The sequence below is a fragment of the Chlorocebus sabaeus genome, unplaced genomic scaffold (assembly GCF_047675955.1).
Source record: "Chlorocebus sabaeus isolate Y175 unplaced genomic scaffold, mChlSab1.0.hap1 unalloc_scaffold_397, whole genome shotgun sequence".
Taxonomy (NCBI): Eukaryota; Metazoa; Chordata; class Mammalia; order Primates; family Cercopithecidae; genus Chlorocebus; species Chlorocebus sabaeus.
Genome location: NW_027327700.1, coordinates 86,278 through 104,552, shown reverse-complemented (window position 1 = coordinate 104,552; position 18,275 = coordinate 86,278). Strand labels below are relative to the sequence as shown.

The following is an 18,275-nucleotide window of genomic DNA, read 5'->3' as shown; positions in this document are numbered from 1 at the left end:
CAGGGGCCTCCTTCAGCAGCAGCAAAGCTGAGTATTCCTTGCACTTCCCTTCTTCTGAACAAGTGAACATTTTAAGCTTGTTTTTCCATCTTCCCAGCTCATTGGAAAAAAAAAAAAAAATCTTATGCTTTTTATACACACACACACACACACACACACACACACACACACACACACACGAGAAGTGCCATGAGGGCAGGGGCTCTTGTTTTCCCAGATCTGAGCCTGGCCCTCAAACACTAGCTGAATTCCTACTAACATGATATCCAGAGGCAGAAATGCAAATATCCCCACGACTTCAAATACCCTAAGGATCTAACAGGCCTAGTGGCCCATGTAACTATGGTTTGTGCAGGGCCATTCAACTAGTGTCCAAATCCCTGTCCAAGTGAGCTCTTTAATTTTAGGACTTTTCAGACAGCTTTTTTTGGTTGTTCTGTTTTGTTTTTGTTAAAGGGATCTATTACAGTTACAATCAAGAATATCCCAGGCCGAGTATGGTGGCTTATGCCTGTAATCCCAGCACTTTGGGAGGCCAAGGTGAGTGGATCACCTGAGGTCAGGAGTTCAAGACCAGCCTGGACAACATGTTGAAACCCCGTCTCTACTAATACAAAAATGAACCAGCCATGGTAGCAGGCACTTATCTCAGCTACTCAGGAGACTGAGGCAGGAGAATGGCGTGAACCAGGAGGTGAGGCTGCAGTGAGCCAAGATCATGCCATTGCATTCCAGCCTGGGCAACAGAGTAAGACTGTCTCAAAAAAATAAAAATAAACCAATATGCCCACTTACTTCTTCACCAATGTCAGATATATCAGTTAAAACAAAAATGTGAAACATGTTTTTAAATTTCAGTGTTGAATTTAACCATATCTTTTGAGATATGGAGATAGAAGCTCCCCAAGGATCAGGGGAGAAAAAAGTTAAGAAAATTTCAAAACCTCAGGAGAAAAACAAGTATGGGGTAAGACCTCAAGGCAAAACTTTTTCTTTGTACTTTGATTTCAAAAGAACAGAGATACCAAAAATATGAAGTCTCCCATCTGCATTTTATACTCCTCTATGTCCTTTGAAAGGCTGGAGATGGGATCCCAGGTTCCAAAGTGCCCGGCCACGGCTCACATCAGGTGGATCCCTCTACATCCTTTGAAAGGACGAAGATGGGATCCCAGGTTCCAAAGTGCCTGGCCATGGCTCACATCAGGTGGCATCTTTCACAGCCGTTTACTCCCCTGTGTCTAGAGAGCTCTGTGGCCCAATTTACACAAAAAGGTCCTAATTTACACACGTTCATCACTTTGAACAAAGTCTCAAGAAATGAGACAAATATTGATACTCCACAGAAGTATTCTCTTCCGAAAAGTCAAGTGTCAGGCTTCCATGAGCCAGGCAGCTTGGTTACAGAAAGCACTGGCTGACTTGCTGGTTTAATGTTAAATGCATTTAAAATGCTAAGTGATCTGGCCCCCCCCAGTGGGTGTGTGTGTTGAGCTGGCTGTAGTAGTGATGCACACAGGACCATGTTCTTTCCTTTGGTTTTGCTTCAAGCAGAGCACCCCACACCCAGGAAGAGGCCATAGGATGGCATCGAGGTCTAGGACAGTTCTAAGGAGAGCTGCAGGCTGACTGCCTCATCCGCAAATAGTCTCTCATTTCAGAGGAAATCATTGAACAGAGTTCATAACACGTGAATGTTAAAATTTCTTATTTCTAATTTCATCGCATTAGAACTTTTGAATAACAGATGTGCACCTGCTCCAAGTCAATGAGGATGCTCGGACAGTCTCTCACAGGTCCTCCGCCTCCACATCCCACCTAGAAAACGTCAGCTCAAGCCGATCACAGCGCAGTGCGATTTTCTATAATGTGCACGCCTGCATCTCAGCAGAGATGTGAATGTCTAGAATGTGCCTGACAGGCCCAGGAGGAACTGCAGCAGCTGTGGGGACACACTCCGCTTAGGAATCCGATTTGGAGGGAACTCAAGGCAACTAAAACTAGTTCCACTGTTTTTTCTTGGCAAGGCTTGACCAGGGAAACTTATCACTGTTGCTAATTCATGGTAATTGGGATGGGGACTTAACAGTAATTAGAGCAATTACAGAATTTGCTAGTCAATTACAATGGCACAGATTCCTGAGAATGGAAGAACTGTTGCCCAGGAATAGAGTTCAAGATGTCCTCCCCATGCCCCGGGAAACATGGCATTTCCATGCACCCCTGCTTTGGTCCCCCAGCCACCACCCTCCTGATCTCAGCCATCTGATGGCATCACTCCCCACAGCTGGAAACACCTGACCTCTTGTCACCCTCCCATCTCCCCTGCCTTCTTCCAGCCCGGGGTCTTCAGGGATGCCCACAGAAGGGACCAGGAAACCAGGGCCTGCATTCAAAGTCCTCCACGGCAGGACAATCACCAACGGCCAATACTCCCAGAACCTTCCACCTCTAAAACGCTGCATTCTGTTTGCTATGTACACACGGAAGCATGTCAGGTTCCACCTAAAGGTATCATCAGGTTCCACGCTGGTCAGGAACCCAAGCCTAGTCACTCTGCGTGACTCAATTCACCATCCACCGAGAAGCCTGCAGTTTGGATGGTGGATGCATTTCCCCTGAAGACTCAGAGACGGGAGCCTGGCCAAGGAGACCCATCAACCCCAGTCCCTACAAGGCCCGGATATCCCCTCTGCTGTCTGCACAGAGTACCACAAGTCTAGCAGTGCTGGCTCTGTGGTGGGATCCATCTCAACCTGCAGAGGACCCGGGGCAGAACCGTGCAGCCTAGCTGCAGCCAGAGGCCTAAGGGATTCCCACAAGGCTCTCCAGCCAAGGTGCCCTCACCACAGGCAAAGCCATGCAAGATAACTGCCTGCTGAACTGGAAACGTCCCAATCTGCTCAGCCAACACAGAAAGACAACAGCCACCTACAGCTGCTGAGCCCCGAAACGTGGCCACTGGGTCTGAAGGGCTGAATCTGGAATTTAATCTGTGAAGTTCTTTTCAAATGTGTTTAGCTATGTAATCAAATCTTTATTCTAATTAAATTTAAAGGAGCCTCTGGATATGGGCTCCCTTGTCAGGCATCACAGCTCCAGGGAATAATGGGAGAGAGAGGCCCAGAGCCTCTCTGCATTCTCCATGCTAATTCAACACGTCATCATAAGGAAAGGCACTCCAGCAGGAGAGGTGTGCACAGGAAGAAATGGATTGGCCCTGACACAAGCATGACCCCCATGGCATCACAGCTGCCTCAGCCAAGAGGCAAAAGACAATGATGCCCACCTGGACAGGCCACCGGATGTGATGACGCAACCCAAGCCCTAGGCCCACAGCAGCCAGAGACCACCCGCTGTTCGTCCCGGGTGAAACACAAGCCCTGGTCCCACAGCAGCCAGAGACTACCCGCTGCTCATCCGGGTGAAATAGGCAGAGCTGCCTGAGCCCTCAAAAGCAGGAAGAATTAAGGAGGCAATTCCCGCGATTCCCAGGACACACATGACACGCCTCGGAGACAGACACAGGCTTCGCTGTGAAAGTGCAGAGGATGGTGCAGTCCCTAGGTGGGCTGCTTCTTCCAACGATCGGGGAAGAAACCAGATCCATTTCCTTGTAGGAGAACCATTTGTACCGTGATTAGACAGGAGACAGAAGGTGGCTGATGTTATCAGATCACCAAGCACCGCACGGCTGCTTCTCCAAGGAGAGCCTGGAAACTTGCAGCCACCCGTGTAGGGGCTGCAGTGTTTACAATGGAGACATGGGTGACTGAGGTCTGGCTTCCTCAGGGAAGCCAAATTTGAACTTTCACCACTGAGGAATCGGTCATTTACAGTCACTCTCCCTCAGTGCAGAAGAGGGCTCAAGACACTGCACCAGACTTCAACACTCAGGGACAAATTCACAAGTTTTACAAAATGTCTATTTACTTGGGATGCCAGAAGAGATGTAGCTTCACACACACACACCCCCGGGTTTGCTTAGCCCCTCCACCAGTGGACCTCACCAACGGATGACACATCTACGCCTCATCCATGGCAGCACAGAAAACCACTTGGAAGACAGCCACTCCCACCAATCTTCCTGGTTTTGGTGTTTAAAACCTGCATCTCATACGTGAGATTACACTTCTCCGAACAACAGACATTGCGACTGTCATTTCACCCAAAAGGGCTTTAAGAAATGACACACGGCCCAGATGCCACAGGTCGCAGGCCACCGTACTCTAGCCTAATTCCTTTGTACCTGTATGGAGGCTTCACAGATACAGCCCCATCACATTAATGACCGTATGAGAAGCTCAGGGCAGAGACTAACTCAATGCTGAATTTTTACATATTTATCGCCCTTTTATCCAGAAGACAATGGAGAAAGGCTGGGGCAGATCACCTCATTGAGTGTAATGACTCCAGCCACTTCTCTTCATCCCAGGTCACTCCCTCAAATCACACGCTTTTGAGAAACCAAAGTCATTCTGTTCTCTTCACTCTGGGTTCCAAGTACTAAATTCCTCCATTTTATATCTGGACTGCAATCTGATACAAAATTTAAAGCTAATTTAGGTTGCGGTAATAGCTCCTATTTACGTTATAGAAAAGGCATGAATGAAAACTTTAATCTGTTCATAGGACCAATTTTGTAAACAAACCAATTATTCAAGCAATGATTGTCTACAGTTAGATGCAAATTACTTTGCTCATAAAAGATTTTCCAATAGGCATTTTTAAATCCATGGTCTGTATTTCCTGAGCCTGTCTCTGCACCTTCCCGAGTGCACAGGACTTCTCAGGGCATCCCATCAGCAGGCCCACTGAAGAGAACAAGCCCGCAGCCCCCAGCCCAGCAATCAAGTCCGAGCCCCAGCAGCCCCTCATCCAGCTGGGGCTTCCTCACCAGCACAGCACCCAGAGGACTCCAGGTTTAATGCCACGTGTGCATGGAAAGTCGAGTGCTGGAAGGACCACAGTGGACATTCTACAAATGCAAATTCCCTCCTCGAACAGCCCAGCAACCCTCTACCTTCCTCAAAGTACCCATGCCAGGCAGGCATAGAGTCTAATGGGGTGCCTAGGAATCAGCATTTAATATGATTCTGATGAATAAAAAAGTTTGAGAGGCCGGTCAGCGAGAGGCTGCCATGGTCTCCACTGATTTGCAGGCTCTAAAGAGTCACATCCAGGTAACAGGTCAGACAGGACAAGGATGGGGAGGTGGAGGGCAAATCCCATAGGCCACCAACCACCCCGCCATCCCCAGAGACTCCGTGATTTAAGGAGAGGCAAAACCAGGGAGAAAAGATGCCTGCACCACTCGAGGGACTGAGCTTTCACCTAAAGCGTGCAGCATGTGGCTGAGGGTCAAAGTTGGGCAAGCCAGGAGCACAGAACGGGGTTCACAGGCCCAGAGGTGCCCCCCACACCCAGACCTCCCAAGCACTGCCTGTCTCCTGCTCCCCTCTATTGTGTTGGTTTCTCAGCTGCCCCCCACCACCTTACACCTCTCTACAAGCTTGGTGAACTGAAAATAGCACGGGGGTGTAAGAGCTGGGCTCTGGGGCCAACATCCTGCCTGAGACATTAGTTCCACCCTACCCAGCTGTGATATGAGCCCGAGATTTCTCAAATGTGAGATGGGAAGGAACTGAACCCACTTCCCAGGGCGGCTGTGGAGACTGAGATCACATATAGCCACACCTCGGCGTCCAGCACACGTGGGACCCCAGCCGCGTTGACCCTGATGGGAATCCCTCTATGCCCCCTCTGCTACCAGAGCCAACTCCCACCAGTAGCTGTGGAGGGTGCGTCCTCTATTCCCACGCCACTCACCTCCCATCACTCCACACAGTGACCTGCCGCGCAGCAGCCACCAGCAAACCCAGCCCCACCATCCAGGCTCCTGTGGATAACCGAACCCTCACCTTGGGGCGTCTTCTACTTGCGGTTCCAAAGGGGGCCGAGAAACCGCCCTCAAGGGCACTCACCTGTTCCTTATTGCACGTAATGACGTGTCACGCAGGTCCACCAGCAAACCCGGCTCCACCATCCAGGCTCCTGTGGATAACCGAACCCCCACCTTGGGGCGTCTTCCACTTGCGGTTCTGAAGGGGGCCAAGAAACCGCCCTCAAGGGCAGTCACCTGTTCCTTATTGCACGTAATGACCTGCCATGCAGGGCCACCAGCAAACCCGGCTCCACCATCCAGGTTCTGGTAGGTAACTTCCCCCACCCCGGCTTCTTCCTAGGTGTCTGGGAGGCTCAGAAACTGCCCTCCAAGGGCACTCATCTGTTCCTTATTGCACTAATACCTCGTTTACAGAAACCCACTTTGACTTCCAGCACTGCAGGTGTGACAATTTAGGAATCCTGCTTGCTTGCAAGCTCCAAGAGCTTGAGATCATGTCCACCCCACCAGCATCCCAGAGACACAGCACTGTCCCACTGTTTAAAATTCCAAAATACTCTTTCAAAATGCTAGTGGCATTTGGTTTGCACATAAAATGCTAAACACCTTCAAGTGAAACAAGTATCTTCAACAGTTTGATTCAATCATAACATGTGAGTTACACATCTGCGAAGTTGTAAAGCCTCATGCATTTATAACATTTTATGCATGGTCAAATGATTAATATAAATTATGAGAATCTCTAACAGGTTTTTTTTCTGACATTAGATGACCAAAGGAAAACTGGGTTCTGGCTGGCTTGTGGGCCTGTAGAGGCAGACATCGGCTGACACAACCAAGCTCCTTCCCACTGACATGGCCTCATCCCAGGCCCCTCACCCGGACGCCCGTAGGCCCCTGGAGGAGCAAGCTGACCTGCCCACATTTCTCAAATGCACAGCTGTTGCTCACACTGCAGATGGAGCTCAAGGCACGAGCAGGCCACCACGCTAAAACTACCACGCAGCGTCCACGCCAGGTGATGGCGGTTTTCACTCCATCCCAAAGCCCCATATTTGAGTTTACAGCTATGACTACTAAATGGATTTTTAGACCCTCAAAAACATACTTTGTTTGCTTTTATGCAACAAAGTTAAAAGATTATCCCTCAGATACAGGCTCTGAAACTGTGGAATAATTATTTCGGAACAGAGCCTCTGCCAGATCAGGATAAGCACTTGGGACAACACCCCGTGACCTCAGCCCACACAAACCCATCCAGAGACCTCCCGCACTGCTCTGTAATTTCTGTGGATTTCTGTAAACGCGGTATTAGTGCAATAAGGAACAGATGAGTGCCCTTGGAGGGCAGTTTCTGAGCCTCCCAACCACACGGCCATGTTCAGGCTGAAGCCGCACCACCTGCAGAAACACTGTCCCTCCCCGAGGTGTGCCTGGCTTCTCCCTTTTTCCAGAACTTAACAAAATCTGAAAGGACAGGTCTGTGTAGAAAAACACAAACTACTTGCGATTTCTTTTCCCAGTTCAGGCTGTAGGAAGCTCCTTTCAGCCCTCACCGTTTTCTGACTGTGGCTTGGTTCCCATAAGAAATAAAGTGAGAAGCCGGGCGCAGTGGCTCAAGCCTGTAATCCCAGCACTTTGGGAGGCCAAGACGGGTGGATCACGAGGTCAGGAGATCGAGACCATCCTGGCTAACACGGTGAAACCCCATCTCTACTAAAAAATACAAAATATTAGCCAAGCGTGGTGGTGGGCGTCTGTAGTCCCAGCTACTTGGGAGGCTGAGGCAGGGGAATGGTATAAACCCAAGATCCGGGCACTGCACTCCAGCCTGGGCAACAGAGCGAGACTCTATCTCAAAAAAATAAAAAAATAAAATAAAGTCAGAATTCTAGTCCCCGTCTCCTGGGCGGTGTGGCAGGCATACATACCTTCAGTTACATGAGGAAAGGCGTGGCAAGCCCCCTTCCTTCAGTAAAACTGCACAGTTCCCAGAACCCTGATGCCATCCCCCTCAAGCCACTCTGAACACCTGGACAGAGCACATTTCAATGCGTGCACCTTTGTAGGCTAGTTTTCTATTTCTCCACTAAATCACCCCAAATTTAGCGCCCTAAACACTGACTTATTTTCTCACAATTCTGGAAGCTGGAGTCCAAAACAGGTCCCACCAGCTAACGCCCAGGTGTCAGCAGGGCTGGCTCTGGGGGAAGCGAACATCTCCTTCCCTCCTGTGGCCTCTAGAGGCTTCACACATCCCCTGGTCCATATGGCACCCACCAGTCTTCAGAACCCACAACAGCCCTGATGGCCCAACAGGAAGACGCAGAACGTCAGGAACCCAGGCTCCAGTGCTATGGCCAAGCCTCCACAACCTCCCAGCATCTCACGCACTCCCGTGCGAGCTAGTATAGATTCCACTTTAACTAGTGTCACCTGTGTAAGGGGTAAGTGCCCAGCTGTGAACTGGTTAACCTCACCCACACAGACGCCGGGAATAAACTCACAGGCCATGGACCACTGCACAAGCAATGAGCGACCACCTGTTCGGGGACCTCCATGGCCCAGCAGAGCCCTCCGGTGCCTCCCCATGGGCTCAGGGACAGGCGGCCAGGGTCTGCAGAGCCAGAGGGCCCTGGATTTTAAAAAAAAAAAAAAAAAAAAAAAAAAAAAAAAAAAAAAAAAAAAGGCAGCTCCTATGTTGGGACGCACCCGCCCGTGGTTCAGTTCCCGGTACTTTAAGTAGCCCAGGTGGACAAGCCGCTCCGCGTGCAACCCCATCACCAGAATAACGCCTGCACGTGGCGACTGCACGGGTGTCCACCCCTCAGCCCAGCTGGCCGCGCTAAGCACATCGCCGCCGTGATGCCCAATCAGACTCAGCTGCTGGCACAGCCCAGGCATCGGACCCCAAGAACATTCCGGATCACAATTCACAGTAGTGATTGCGATCAGGGCCACATGTGGCTGAATGTATTTACAGGAGGACGCCACAGCCGATCTATCTGGACTGAGAGCATTTCCCACTGTACATTCTTACAACACCATTTTATTTGCACTTTATTAAACTTTTATGGCTTTTTCTGCCTATCTACTTTATGGGAGTGTTCTTGTTCTTATGACTGCAGTGATACTTCAAGCTACAGCTATCAATGTGTAAAATTAGTTTGGAAGGCGCCTTATCATTAAACATTTCACAAGCAAGCAATCAGAGGCACCTAACCTGGAGGCCCGTTTTCTTCTCTGAGCCAAACCTACGTTGGACTCAAAGAAAACAGCACACGGAGAGGGGCTGGATCTCCAGCACTCATTTCTAGGGGGCCTCCTGGGGAGCAGATATGGAGGGAGAAGCCCTGGGCTACGGCACTGTTGTACTAAAGAAAAGTCCATTTGGGTAAATGCAAGCACCAGACTTAAGAGATTAAGCAAACCATGAAAAGAAACCACTAACTACAGCTTCTCCAAAACAGAACTAAACTCCCTTTAGTTTGAATTGGAAAAGCAGAAGTGATGATCAGGATACAAAAGAAATGACAAAGTATCTGAACACAGGAGAATAAACAAGGGCCACTGTCTCTTCCTGTGTCAGTGGGAGCCTCACATCTAAGCTGGATTTAGAAGGTTGCTACTTTGGACTGAAAGTTATCCCCAACCCTAGGTTGTAAGCAAGTGGAGTAGAACGCTTCAATTATTTCAAAGTTTAGAAGTAAAGTTCTGCAACTCTCACAACCATTTTAAATGGTGTGAATTTTAAAGTGACTCAATCTGTTGGCTGGAGTATCTAACGGCTTAACCACAGGGTCATGTTGGAAAATTATTCCAGTTGCTTTTGTTTTTCCTACTGAAGATGTATTTGAACGTTCTTGTAGTTTGCAGTTGGCTGGTTCTGATGTTTGGTCCTGAGGAGGCCCAAGTACCCAGAGAGGAAGAATCTGAAACCTCAAGACACTCCAGTGCTATCTGGGGAGATGGAGACCCCAACCTAAGGGCTACTGACAGACTCAGCATGGGCGCAATCCCGCCTGACGCAATGGGCCACATATTTTCCGCTTACAAAACAACATAAGCACATACCCCCAGGTGTGCACCCATGCTCTGTACACGCTCATGTCTGTCCATGCCAATACCAGTACACACCCCCAGGTGTGCACACACGCTCTGTACACATCTGTCCCCGCCAACACCAGCACACACCCCCGGGGGTGCAAACACACTCTGTACACGCTCACGTCTGTCCATGACAACAGTACACACCCCCGAGGTGTGCACACATGCTCTGTACACATCTGTCCCTGCCAATGCCAGCACACATCCCCAAGGTGTGCACACACGCTCTGTACATGCTCACACCCCTTCCTGCCAATATAAGCACGCACCCCCAGGGGTGCACACACGCTCTGCACATACTCACATCTGTCCCTGCAGTCTGAATTAAACAGTCACGGAGAGGCAGAAGAGGAGGAGGAAAGACGCAATGGGCACTGAGGTCCTGGGCCGGCTCCCCTCCCTACCTCGGGAGACACCCCTCATGTGATCCTGCTGTCACTCACCCTTCTGCCTCCATCCTCCATCCTCCCATATGGATCAGGAGGACGCCCACTGCACAGAGCTGTGATGAGCATGAACAGAAGATGGCAGGAGCTCATGCCAAGGTGCTGAGCACGGGGCCTATGGAGTGCTTCTTTCTGCTGTGGCTGATATCATTAAACAAGAGGCTGACACAGCTTCCGGAGAGAATGTCACTCACTGAGAAACTGAAACGTGTGACCTAGGAGCCTGTGAAGGTCTAAGAACCAACAAACCAAATGATTTTGTTTGTTTTTCAAACACTGTAGCCTGTTTTTTCTTTTTTTAATGCTCTACCTTGGGTATCATTTAGTTTAATTTCAAAGTAAGTCCAATAAATACACAAAATCACAGGACTGAGCATGGAGCATTGTTTCACTTCATGTCCTCCAGCCTTTAGGACACATTAAGGAAAGACATGATTCCAGGATTCCCATTAGAAAGGCTGCCCTGAGGCACCTGCTGGGACAGCCAAATTGCAGCTGTTGATGTTGCCCCCAAGCTGCTTGGATGAAGCAGAAGATTCCTGAGGTCTCTTCTCTTCTGTGCCTCACCCAGGAGAGAAGGTGGAGGGAGAAAGGTGAGAGAAGACAGGAAGAAGGAGGGGGGAGGGAGGGAGAGAGGAGGGGGGAGGGAGGGAGAGAGGAGGGGGAGGGAGAGAGAGAGGAGGGGGTAGGGAGGGAGAGAGGAGGGGTAGGGAGGGAGATAGGAAGGGAAGGGAGGGAGAAAGGGGGGGAGGGAGGGAGGGAGGGAGGGAGGGAGGAGGGGCATGTTCCATCCACCAAGGCAGCTGCACTGCAGAGAGAATGGAGGGTGTGTTGCCTCTCAGGACAGCAAGTTCAAGCTGTTTATAATTGTTAGTGTAAACAGTGACCAGCTGAGGACAGGGCTGTAATTGGAGTTGACAACATTTTATTTTCATAGTTGATATTGCGGACCTGGATCTAAAGCACCGTGCCTTGCCCTTTTGCCAGATGGGCCAATGCCTCTCTATACTTAAGTCTATTTGACTAAATACCTGATATTGACTAGGAATTATGTTGTGTAGGATACCCCTTACCACAGTAACGTCAAACTCACGTTCTCAATGCAATTTGCTCAGGGACTGGCTTCTAACTCTGGGTGGGAATGTTAAACTCAGTCCAGTTCAATTCAATAAGCATTTATCAAGAAAATCCTAGACCAAGAGCTGTGTTAGACACTGGGTAGGGGGTAATGGGGATACGAAGATGTAGAATTAGGACTCAAGAAGCTCAAATGCTCTCATTTAATTCCCTAATGCAATTACCCAGCTTCAACCTGAGGGCTGTAATGTCTAAATTCACTTTTTCTTCATTCCAGTTCTACATAACAAAGCATAAATAATAATAGAGGAATGATTCCGTGTTGGACTATTCAGTGGACAGAGAAGAGCATTCTGACCGGCGTGAGACACTGTCTCCATTTCCAGGGAGCCTGTGACGTGGCTGCACGGAGCACACGCGTGAAGATTCAGGAGCACGAGCGTCAGGTGACGGGAGGAGCACGGAGGCAGCACCAGACAGATGCCTGCCGAGGGGCCGCTGCAGCCGAGCTGGCCGGGAAGGTCACGGGAGCGGGCTCAGGCGTCTCCCTCCAGCCACACTTGGTTTTCATGAGGACGCGTGCAGGGAAGGGGATGACACCGAAATGCTGTGGCGCTGAGGGGAGGAGGGGAGGAATGCAGGGTTGAGGGCTGGCCACCACCCCTTGCGTCCCTGCCCCTATGAATGCTGCCAAAATCAGCCCCAATGGGGAGAAGTGAGGTGGCTGAAAGAGGTGGACAGACTTGGCTTCCATGGAATTCACAGATTCCAGTCATTAAAATTACCTTCTGAGTTTTCATTTGGAAAACTTTGCAAAGGTACTTAGGGACAAAAGGCAGAAGATGAAACCAACACAGTTGGGCTCAAACCGCCGCCCTTCTCCTCTCTGCATCCAACACCCACCCTGAGCCCCTGAGTGCGAGGACCCGGAGCTGCCCAACCCAAGGGCGCGGCCCCTGACCAGAGGAGGGAGCGGCACAGCGGGGCCCCCAGCATGTGGATGGCAGGATCTGTGCTATCTCAGTTCCAAGGCCCCAAGCAGAGAAGGCCTGGGGCTCCCAGCTGAAGCTTTGCTGTCTCCTCTGTCACCAAAGTCGAGAAGGACTGAGTGAGACCAACGCCGGACCTGCCGGCTCCTCAGTGGCTGCCGATGTGGCCCTCAGGCTGCGGGTGAGACTGTCTAGGGGAGCCCAGACAGCGGTGAGAATCACAGCCACGAGTGCTCCAGGGGACCCAAAACACAAGCGCAGCCTGAGGAAGGCAGCGACCGCTCAGATCCCCGTCCAGGCTTGTGTGCCACACTCCAGAGGCACACGGCATCAGAACATGGCGCTTTAAGTGGCTTTGTGGGGTGCAGGAACACAAAGTGGGGCCTCGAGTGGCTCAGAAGTCACTCCCACCAGACAGCGGGGACCTGGGCGGCCCCTCTGGACGTGGCTGGAGTCTCTCCAGGGCGGGCTCCAAAGTTCCACGGAGGAGGTGAGAGTCCGTCTTGCTCTGACCTGAGAAAGGCCCCTAATAGGTATCCTGAACATGCAGGCACACAGCTGGCTGACTCATCTGAAGGGACCTGCTGTTGCCACAAGCCAGGGAAGGCTGGAGAGAACTCGACTAACACAAGAACCTTGCCCAGGCACCCACCTGGGGCGCCCACGAGAAAACTAGGGAAGCTGTGAAGACGGAGGTCTGCACGGGGCTGGGAGAACCCAGGGAGGAGCCGCACTGGGGACCAGGTGGGACGGAGGGCTGGGCCTCACAAGCAAAGGACGGAGGCGCTCAGTGCCATGAGGATCCCGCTGCACCCACAGCTGCAGGCGTGGCTGGCAGCACGAGCTTGGTTGCAGGGGCCCAGGAGCACGTGTGTTTGGCAGGAGCTGCCCTCCTGGAGCCGCACTACGGGTACCGTCATTTTAGAGGCAGGCACCTGATATCAACGATGACAATCAACCATGCCACCCTGAATTATAGCCGTGTCCTCAGCAGGTCACTCTTTACGCTGACAATTACGAAGAGCTTGAACTCGCTGTCCCAAGAGGCGACAAGCCCTTCATTATCACGGCGGCAAGCCTCTGTGCGGCCCTCCACCCCCGCCGCTTCCCGTTGGGGGCAAGTGAAGTCCCGTGACGGTGACTCAGAGCCAGCCCAGTAGCTTCAGTGCAGGAAAAATCACAAACACTCAAACACATCCTAAACATGGGCAGTTGGTAGGAGCCGATTCCTCAATTCAACCTGTTCGGAGGCTTTCTGGGCTAGCACAGCTCTGATCACAGGCTTGCGCTTTCTGCTCCCTGTGAAGGGCGGCGAGGAGGCCGGGCTCTGCCATTCTGCAGGCTCCACTACGTGAAGTCTGCCCGGTGGCCTGTGCCAGACAGTGTGACCGTTGCCCGCAGCGAATACTCGGCACAGCAGAGCCAGCGTGGGGAAGAACAGAAAGTGCCCTGTAAACCCGCAGAAGACGCTAAGCCACGCACGGCCTCACGTGCACTGCGTGTCAATCACGGGAAGCAGGAAGGAGCTCTTAATAGTTCCAGTAAATGCAAAGGCCGCCCTGGAAAACTGCGTGAAACTTTCTGACGACTCACAGGTGAGGAGCCACTGCCTGAGACACAAAGGTAAAGAATTAATCTGAAACTGCATATTATAAAACTTATTTTTAAATGACGGTGCTTAATTGAAAAGACTCCCAAAGAGTACTGCATTAGAAAGTGACAGAGTGAAACCGTGAGGCTGACCACAGGAGTCCCTGGAAAATTCACCAATGGGGACATTGTTTCCCAGTGTCAAAACTAGGAAACAGAAGAACCGCACCTGATAAAACATTCAATTAATCACTTGAGTCCTCCCCACATACGAAGCTATGTTAAAAAGTGTTCCCAGAAGCTAAAGTGAGCAGGAGGGCTGTGAACACACAAAGAAAGAGCCACTTCGTCTGCGGACCACGACAAAAGAAACGCTAATGAGTGCCTATGACATGCTGGAGTCCAGGGCTCAGGGTTCCACTGTCCAGATGGGAAAACAGGGTGGAAACACCAGGGAGCCTGTCCCAAGGTGCAGAGCCAGTGAACGGTGGTTCATACTGGGCCAATCCCAGCTGCCAGGCTCTGGGGCTCCTGGGGACAGAAGCCTGTTGACTTCACTCTGGTGTGTGAGAGGCGGCAGCATCCCCCAAAGGAGCCTGGAGAAGTGGTGTTACCCTCCATCCCTCCATCCCCTGTCCCCGGTGTTACCCTCCGCCCTGTTCCCAGAGTTACCTTCCGTCCCCCCATCCCCGGTGCTACCCTCTGTCCCCTGTCCCCAGTGTTGCTCACCATCCTCCTCACCTCCGGGCCCCTCTCCCTGTCCTCCCTCATTTTCCTGTTCACCCAGAGCACGTCACATGACTCTTCCCTTTTCAAGAGGCTCAGCTATACCCAGAGGCATTCCAGCCTATTCAGGACAGGACACACACCCTGGGGAAATGCTAACACAGGGTCGGAAGGGCCTGAGACCCTCACTGTCACCCAGGAAGGATGGAAGAGCCCACGGTCATGCTGCTTGTGAGGCAGGATGAAAACATCTGTGTCCAAAATATTATTTTCACTAGAACTGTTCAGACCATCCGTGAACGAATCAGTTAAATACCAGCAAGGGCCATTCCCACTTATTCTCTGGCTACAGTTTTCCACCCACCAGCAACCACACTTCTAGGAATTATCCCTAATGCAGTATCAGCGCCTTGTGCCTTTAGGAAAACCTCTTTCTCTCCAGCTTTGTCCTCCTTCCACAAAAGGTGCCTCTGACTGCCTCACTCACCGTACCAGGATTTCGCTCGGCTACAGAGGAAAATCTGCATGGGGCTCAGAGGTGGGTGGTCCCCTCATGGGCAGCAGCTCTGTGACATCCTCCGAGGAGCCTGGCCCAGGCCTGCCCCACACACCAGGACTCTGCCTTCTGGCCCTCGGGCCCCCGAAGCTGCTTTCCCTCCAGGGGTCATGCCTCGGGCAAGAAGGCCGGACAAGAGCCCAGGGCTGCTGTGGGTCGGGAAAGTCTCCTGACACCTCCCACTCCAGGACCCCCCATCAGCATCCCAGCATCTGGACCTGTGTCACCAGCCGCTCTGCCGTGCAAGAGAATTGGATTTTCAGCTGGGTGTGCTGCTTCCCTAAACAAAGTAGGGTGTTGTTACTGAGGAAAAAGGAAAAAGCTAGCATCTTCCTGGCAACCCCACGACATCCAGCCACTGGTTCTCACCACCCCAGAGATGTCCATCCAGGGCAGATAGTGTCTTCAACCAAGCGCCACTGACCCAGAAGTGCAGTAATTAGTACACTTTCACCAGAATCACCCACTCCTTCACCTTTACACCCAAGAAAAACATGTTTGCCAGGCAAATTAGATGTCCAGGAGGTGTAAGGAAACCCCAAGCCTGCTTTAAGCCTCAGACTTTTGAGACCGTTGAGGGCTGTGCGCACAAGAGCAAGGCTGCACCCGAAAGCTCTGCTCCTGCCGGACGTCATGGACAGACCACACGGCTCAGCCACATGGACCCTTCCAGGACTTCACGAGAGGGACCTCCGTGGTACATGCAATGATGTGCACTTCGTTCAGCCTCGAACAGACCACGCCCTCGTTACAGGGTCAGTGATCCACCTCCTGCCATCAGCTCCCCACCTCACCGAGGGTCTGCATCTGCATCTGTCATAACTTTGCTGTTTTACCCGGGTACTAAAATGCAGCATCGGAATGTTTAAAGGTATTTAAATATCAACCCTCCGGGTGCAGTTCTTGGCACTTTAATGCGGTCACTCGATGCAGGCCTCACTCACAACTCTGAGGTAGCTCATACCTTTCCTACCTAACCAAGGAAGAAACGAAGGCATGGAAGGTGCAGCTCCTAAGGAGCAGATTAGGATTCAAACCAGTGATCTTCGTCACATGCTGAGCTACCTCCCAGGCTGAGATAACATTCAAAATTAACCAGGTAGAACAGCGTTCCATAAATCAGCCAGAAATGGTCCTTGTGGATGGGCCTCTGGTTATTCCCTGAAGAACAAGACCATTCGCCCAAAAATCCACCTGTGTCACACTCAAATGTTTACATATCCAATTATTTTTAAAATACCCCAATCAAGCATGTTCACAGCCATTTAGAGCCATACAAATTGTCTGCTTTGCTTACAATCAACCCAAGACCTCTGTCGGCAAAGGGCACGGTGCCAGGTCCAGAGAAGGTGGGACAGAGACACAAACAGGAACCGCTCCGTTTCTTTGGGAGCCTCGCTCTGATGGGCCCGCGAAGACATGGCGCAGACGGCGGGGCACAGGCAGAGGGCAGGCCAGGAGAAGGGGCTGCATTGCCGGGAGGCAGTGCTTTGAGCTCTAATGGATGGAACACTGCTAACCAGCGAAGGTGGAGAGAGGGCAGCCGTCTGACAGGACGAAGAGGCAGCAAAGCACAGTTGGCCTCGGGGAACCGGAAGCCACAGGGACATCAGGCTGGGTGCTGCTGTCTGCTGGCCACCAGCTGGGAGACTGTACTGGGCCTGGAGGGACATCCCTGACACTCCCCACTGGATGCCAGGGGCACCCCCAGCCCCAGGTGAGAACCACGGATCCCATGGTGAATGAGGACAGCCTGTGGGAAGTAGGGCTGGGACAGCTCTGCACGGCTTAATAGGAAAGTTGGGTTCTATTTTGTGGGGTTTTGGTCACGCCAATGGCCGGTCAGTGCTGTCCATCAGGAAGTGATTTGAGGATAGATTAGAGAAGGGGCTGCCAAGGCCAGCTGGGCATTCGCTGCCTGGGTCCAAGGAAAAGGAAATAAAGGCTGGCGATGTGACAGTGTGGGGGAGCACAGAGGGAAGGAACTGGTGGAGACACAGGACTGGCTCCGCACAGGGCCACGAGCAGCTACCCGGGGGTCGTCCTATTAATTCTCCTTAGGGTCCAAGAGGCGGCTGTGAGGATCCCTCTCCTGAGGACAGAACTGCTCCAGAGCCACACAGCGAGGATCCAAAGAACCAAGATCCCGGCCAGCTCCAAAGTGGGCGATCTTGACCCCTCACCCGTGGTCCTGAGGCAGGGATCAGAGCCCCCTGGACACACAGACCCTCCCAGGAACTGCAGGAAGGGGAAGCAGACGCCCCGGACCAGCGGCAGGACCCAGGGTTTCTGCCCTCCAGGGCACATTTGGACCAGCCACTGCACAGGTGGACACACGGTGCTTTAACCCGCGCTGGGGAAAGGAGCCCTCGCTGTCAGGATGGAAGGGTGGAGACCCCACCCTCGATGGGGACCGGCCTCCCTACTTTAACCCGCGCTGGGGGAAGGAGCCCTCACTCTCAGGGTGCAGACGGCAGCTCGATCGGGCTGGCCTCCCTGCTAGGCACAGCCTGAGCCACATGACGAAGTCCAGAGAGGATTACCATTGTACACCTGGCCCAGCTTCCGGCAGCCCCCGACCAGGCCACTACCCTCACTCCAACAGCCCGGTCCATCACCAAGCCCCACCCTCTTCTGCCAGCCCTGCCCCCACAAGGCCCCTCCTCTCGCTGCAAGTCCCGCCCCCAAGGCTCAGCTTGCCTGCAGCCCCGCCCCACTGGCTCCACCCCATCGCCTGCAAGCCCCATCCCCAAGGCCCAGCTCATCCCCGCCTACGAGGCTTCACTCCTCACCTGCAAAGAGCCACCCCTTACTAAGCTCCTCCCATCACTTGCACAGCCCCGCGCAACATAGCACTACGCCCTCCAGGAACCCCTCTT

At 52.1% G+C, this 18,275-nt stretch overlaps 1 pseudogene; it reads right to left on the bottom strand.

The window, feature by feature from the left end:
* Positions 1 to 11,724: 11,724 nt before the first annotated feature.
* Positions 11,725 to 18,182, bottom strand: LOC140711250 (uncharacterized; annotated as a pseudogene).
* Positions 18,183 to 18,275: the final 93 nt, after the last annotated feature.